At 42.7% G+C, this 6,453-nt stretch overlaps 1 non-coding gene and 1 pseudogene across 1 annotated transcript; both read right to left on the reverse strand.

Moving 5' to 3' along the window:
• Positions 1–4,898: 4,898 nt before the first annotated feature.
• Positions 4,899–5,080, reverse strand: LOC123483881. Its single transcript, XR_006658344.1, has one exon. It is a non-coding gene; the product is annotated as a U2 spliceosomal RNA (small nuclear RNA).
• A 941-nt stretch (positions 5,081–6,021) lies between these two features.
• On the reverse strand, positions 6,022–6,132 carry LOC121568505 (annotated as a pseudogene).
• Between the last annotated feature and the right edge of the window lie 321 nt (positions 6,133–6,453).

Below are 6,453 nucleotides of genomic sequence, written 5' to 3' on the forward strand. Positions count from 1 at the left end.
TTAATAAAAATAAAGAAAAACCCTGGAATGAGTAGGTGTTCTAAAATGTTTGACCGGTTGTATATATAAATAATGGTGTGTATTGACAATATGGATAGTGTATGAATAGAGAAGGTGTGTACAACAGTAGATAAGATGAGCCATGACAAATCAAGCATAAGTTACATGGAGTCGATCTGTGAAATAATAAGGGTTGACTTGATTTTTGAATGACTAACCCTTGCTGTGTCCCCCAGACATACAACATCTGCAAGGTCCCTCAGTCAAGCATTGAATTTCAAGCACAGATTCAACTACAAAGACCAGGGGAGCTTTTTCGAAAAGCCTCGAAAGGGCAGTGATTGGTAGATGGGTAACAATAACCAATCAGACGTTGAATATCTCTTTACATGGTCAAGTTAAAAACCATGCTGTGCATTATGTATTAAACCACCCAGACACATCAAAGATACAGTCGTCCCTTCTGAACTGAGCTGCAGGTCAGGGATGAAACTGCTCATGAGGCCATTTGTGATTTTAAAACCGCTACAGAGTCCAATGTCTGTGATGGTAGAAAACTGAGGATGGATCGACAACATTGTAGTGACTCCACAATAATGACCTAAATGACAGAGTGAAAGGAAGAATACAAATATTCCAAAACATCCATATTGTACGCAACAAGGCACTAAAGTAATACTGCAACAAAATAAAACACAGCAAATACACTTTTTGGCCTAAATGAAAAGCCTTATGTTTGGGGCAAACACAACAAATCACTGAGTAACTGCCTCCTTATTTTTCAAGCACGGTAGTGGCTGCATCATGGTATGGGTATGATTCACATCGGCAAATACTGGGGAGTTGTTCAGGATTAATAGAAACAGAATAGAGCCGAGCACAGGCTAAATCCTAGAGGAAAACGTGCTTCAAATCTGCTTTACACAAGAGACTGGGAGAGGAATTCACTTTTCAGCAGAACAATAACCTACAACACAAGGCCAAATCTACGCTGGAGTTGCTTACCAAAAAGACAGTGAATGTTCCTGACTGGCCAAGTTACAGTTTTGACTTAAATCTGTTTGAAAATCTATGGCAAGACTCTGAAAATTGCTGTCTAGCCATGATTCCCAACATCTTGACAGAGCTTGAAGAATGTAGAACAGAATAAAGGGGTAATATAGATACAGAGCTCTTAGAGACTTACCCAGAAACACTCACAGCTGTAATCGCTGCCAAAGGTGATTCTACAAAGTATTGATTCAGGGTGCTGAATACTTATGCAATGAATATATTTTATATTTTTGTGATTTAATTTGTATTAGGCTTTTTAAAAATGTAGCTTTTCTTCCAGTTTAACATTACAGAGTATTTTGTGTAGATTGTTGACATTTGTTTTTTTACCATTAAATACATTTGAATCCCACTTTGTAATCCAAGGGTCTGTATACTTTGCAAGGCAAAGTGGGTAAAACAGTATGTAAACATTATTAAAGTGACCAGAGTTCAATGACTATGGCAGCAGCCTCTAAGATGCAGGGTTGAGTAACCGGGTGGCAGCCGGCTAGTAACAGTGACTAAGGTTCATGGCAGAGGTACTGGGTGAAGGCCAGCTAGTGATGACTGTTTAACAGTCTGATGGCCTGGAGATATAAGCTGTTAATCAGTCTCTCTCGGTCCCAGCTTTGATGCACCTGTACTGTCTCCTCCTTCTAGATGGTGGCTGGGGTGAACAGGCCTTGGCTCGGGTGGCTGAGGTCCTTGATGATGTTCTTGGCCTTCCTGTGACATCGGGTGCTGTAGATGTCCTGGAGGGCAGGCAGTGTGCCCCCCCGGTGGTGCGGCCAGCCCAACACATCCACATCACCGGCGGTACACTGCCTGCCCTCCAGGACATCTACAGAGCCCTGCAGTTGCGGACGGTGCAATTTCCGTACCAGGCGGTGATACAGCCTGAAAGGATGCTCTCAATGGTGCATTTGTAGAAGTTCGTGAGGGATCTTAGGGCCAGCATTTCTTCAGCCTGCTGAGGTTGAAGAGGTAATGTTGCGCCTTCTTCACCACACGGTCTGTGTGAAGGGACCATTTCAGGTCCTCAGTGATGTGCAAGCCGAGGAACTTGAAGCTTTTGACCCTCTCCACTGTGGCGCTGTCGATGTGGATGGGGGCGTACTCTCTGCTGTCTCCTGTAGTCCACAATCAGCTCCTTCGTTCTGTTGACGTTGAGGGAGAGGTTATTTCCTGGCATCACTCCGCCAGGGCTCTCATCTCCTGTACGTTACTTTCTAAATGCAATCTGTTACAGTTACTAATTACAGTGGGGGAAAAGTATTTAGTCAGCCACCAATTGTGCAAGTTCTCCACTTAAAAAGATGAGAGAGGCCTGTAATTTATCATAGGTACACGTCAACTATGACAGACAAAATGAGGGGAAAAAAATCCAGAAAATCACATTGTAGGATTTTTAATGAATTTATTTGCAAATTATGGTGGAAAATAAGTATTTGGTCAATAACAAATGTTTCTCAATACTTTGTTATATACCGTTTGTTGGCAATGACACAGGTCAAACATTTTCTGTAAGTCTTCACAAGGTTTTCACACACTGTTGCTGGTATTTTGGCCCATTCCTCCATGCAGATCTCCTCTAGAGCAGTGATGTTTTGGGGCTGTCAGCTGGGCAACACGGACTTTCAACTCCCCTCCGAAGATTTTCTATGGGGTTGAGATCTGGAGACTGGCTAGGCCACTCCAGGACCTTGAAATGCTTCTTGTGAGCCACTCCTTCGGTTGCCCGGCCGGTGTGTTTGGGATCATTGTCATGCGTTGGAAAGACTCCAGCCACGTTTCATCTTCAATGCCCTTGCTGATGGAAGGAGGTTTTCACTCAAAATCTCACGATACATGGCCCCATTCATTCTTTCCTTTACACGGATCAGTCGTCCTGGTCCCTTTGCAGAAAAACAGCCCCAAAGCATGATGTTTCCACCCCCATGCTTCACAGTAGGTATGGTGTTCTTTGGATGCAACCTATCATTCTTTGTCCTCCAAACACGACGAGTTGAGTTTTTACCAAAAATGTTATATTTTGGTTTCATCTGACCATATGACATTCTCCCAATCCTCTTCTGGATCATCCAAATGCACTCTAGCAAACTTCAGATGGGCCTGGACATGTACTGGCTTAAGCAGGGGGGACACGTCTGGCACTGCAGGATTTGAGTCCCTGGCGGCGTAGTGTGTTACTGATGGTAGGCTTTGTTACTTTGGTCCCAGCTCTCTGCAGGTCATTCACTAGGTCCCTCCGTGTGGTTCTGGGATTTTGCTCACCGTTCTTGTGATCATTTTGATTCCACGGGTGAGATCTTGCGTGGAGCCCCAGATCGAGGGAGATTATCAGTGGTCTTGTATGTCTTCCATTTCCTAATAATTGCTCCCACAGTTGATTTCTTCAAACCAAGCTGCTTACCTATCGCAGATTCAGTCTTCCCAGCCTGGTGCAGGTCTACAATTTTGTTTCTGGTGTCCTTTGACAGCTCTTTGGTCTTGGCCATAGTGGAGTTTGGAGTGTGACTGTTTGAGGTTATGGACAGGTGTCTTTTATACTGATAACAAGTTCAAACAGGTGCCATTAACACAGGTAACGAGTGGAGGACAGAGGAGCCTCTTAAAGAAGAAGTTACAGGTCTGTGAGAGCCAGAAATCTTGCTTGTTTGTAGGTGACCAAATACTTATTTTCCACCATCATTTGCAAATAAAGTCATTAAAAATCCTACAATGTGATTTTCTGGATTTTTTTTCTTCTCAATTTGTCTGTCATAGTTGACGTGTACCTATGATGAAAATTACAGGCCTCTCTCATCTTTTAAGTGGAGAACTTGCACAATTGGTGGCTGACTAAATACTTTTTTTTCCCACTGTATATCTGTATTCTGTCATTTAAATTGAAATGTAGGCTTCTGCCCGGCCCAGAAATACAATTTCATAGACAGCCACATAGAAAAGTCAGATTTGAAAATTCCTACTAAGACACTTTAGTCAAAACCTTTGTGCACAAAACACAATAAAACTATTATAAATAATTGTCGGTGAGACCGATTTTGTTTCACTAACAGCCGAAGATGATCAAAATGGTATATTCATCCAACGTCTGCCATGTTTTTGGATGACGTGATGACGTCGTCACTGCTCTCCATTCATCTTTTTTTGTATCTGCATTAGCACAGTAAACTTGATCCCAATTATAGCTCCAAGATGGCGGCAAAAAAAAATATATATATTATTGGCACATTGAACCATGCTCGCGCTCGGTAGTTTAAAAAACTGTGGGAAGTACCGGACATCGTGGTTAAATAGTACAAGAGTACACCATGCTGGACAAAAATGCTTCCAGCACCTGGTTTTCCCAGGCAGTCTCCCATCCAAGGACTAACCAGGCATGACCTTGCTTAGTTTCCCAAGACCGGGCATATTGAGGCTGTAAGACAGTTACTGTATTGTATATATGATATGTACATATGCCTCAGCGAAGGAATAACTCTTGGTACACTATATGAAGTTTGACACTCGAAAAAGTGCAGTGAGAAATCATAGAAATAGAATCAATGGGATAAATAGCCATAGTTACTTTGTAACACAGGAAGATGAAGAACAAACCATGCTTTCATTTCAATGGCATATATTTGAATTTTGTGAAAATAGCAGGCCTATGAATAATGACTTCAGGCAAATACATCAAATAACGTTACCAGTACATGACTTTAGTCATTAGAATAGGCGACTGACTTGACCACCACTAGTCATCATCGTTCATTGTAGTTCATTGAGATGAACTACCTCAAACGTAATTTCATCATGATCCTAATAGAAGAACACTAAGCCAATCAATTGAATTGTCCTACTTTTTCTTTTACAACGACAGGGGGTGCACCGTTCCTGGAGGTACTGCAATACCAGGTCGATGCGTGGAGTGGACGGAGCAAGCCCCTATTCCATCTCCCCTATTCCAAAATCAATTTAATATATGGTCCCCAGATAGGGGACGTATCAGATATTAAACTGATAAGAACAGATTTTTTTTTTTTTTTTTTGGAAAAATAATTTTTATTTTCATTTCACATTCAAATACAAGTACAAATTCAGTGCATAACGTTGTACATAACATGGATTTACAAAAACAGTACCTTAACCGTATAAAAATAGCAAAACTCCTAAAAAAAGTGCTGTTCTGAGGAACCTGACCAGCTAAAAGGCCTACATTCAAGAGAAGCAAGAACAGATTTTTTTTTTTTTTTTTGGAAAAGTTTTATTGATCATTTCCTTTAAAACAGCTCACATTTTAAATACATTTACACACATATAAAACGGCATAAAGTGCATTCAAATCAGCATTACATTACAGTTACATTTTAAAAGGTACATGTTGTTTATTTAAAACAATAAAACAATCCTACATAAAAGTACCCATTCTGTAAAAGCCAATTAATAAAAGCCATTTAAAGTGTGTACATGTTTTAACAAAGTAAAAACATTTTTAAGACATAAGAAGCCTGTCAAAAAGTCACTTTGTTAAAAAAGCTGTCTTGGTCCTTTGTGCAAAAAACGGGGTGAGTCCTTATCGAAAAAGCCTCCTCTTGCTCTTCCTGAATCAACTCCGTACCCGTCCGTCGGGGCCCAGAGGAGACTCCCCCAGGCGCATCGCCCTAGGCGCTGCAGCGCTGTCAGGCCGTGGCCGCCGGGACCTTGGGTGTTGTGGGGGACCCTTCGCCTGGGGGTCGAGGCCCCCTGTCGTTCGTACCACCCCAGGGCTTCCGTGGCTACTAAAGCCACTGCCCGGGGGGTGGTCTCTACAAATCTACCTGTTTTCCTACCAGCAGGTTGCGGGAGGACCACAGTGCGTCCTTCAGACACGTGAGGGTGGGGCCAGAGTTGTGTGAAGGCCTTTGTTGTAATAGGCCTCGGCCCACCCCATACAGCACGAGCTGGGACGTTAGGTCCTCCCCTGCTGGCAGGCGTGGGGGAGATCAGGGGCCTGCTTCCTTCCACAGGTCCCGTGCGGCTCTGCACTCCCAGAGCAAGTGCCTCACCGACTCTTCTTGGCCGCAGCAAGAACAGATACTACACTTGATCTTAGCCAAAAGGCCGAGAAGCGATACCGCAATGCTTTCGGAAGGAAGGTGCCGTTCTCCGACACGACAAATTCATTGACAGTTACACCAAAATGAGCTCTGTAAACATTCCGCCAAATATCAAAGATGATGGTTTTAAAAAATGGTGGCAGAGATTGGGAGTTGATCAACCTCGGGAATAGCCACTTTTGACTGTTACAATGTAACAAATTGGTAGGTTTCATAGTCACGTGGACATCCGCCCTCCAATCGGAAACGAGAGAAAGCCTTGTCGAATTAAAACCAGATTAACAGCTAAATTGGAATAATAATCTATCAAATACGGGTGGGGAAAATAATTTGGAGA

This window comes from Coregonus clupeaformis, unplaced genomic scaffold, assembly GCF_020615455.1.
Source record: "Coregonus clupeaformis isolate EN_2021a unplaced genomic scaffold, ASM2061545v1 scaf0162, whole genome shotgun sequence".
In the NCBI taxonomy this organism is placed as follows: Eukaryota; Metazoa; Chordata; class Actinopteri; order Salmoniformes; family Salmonidae; genus Coregonus; species Coregonus clupeaformis.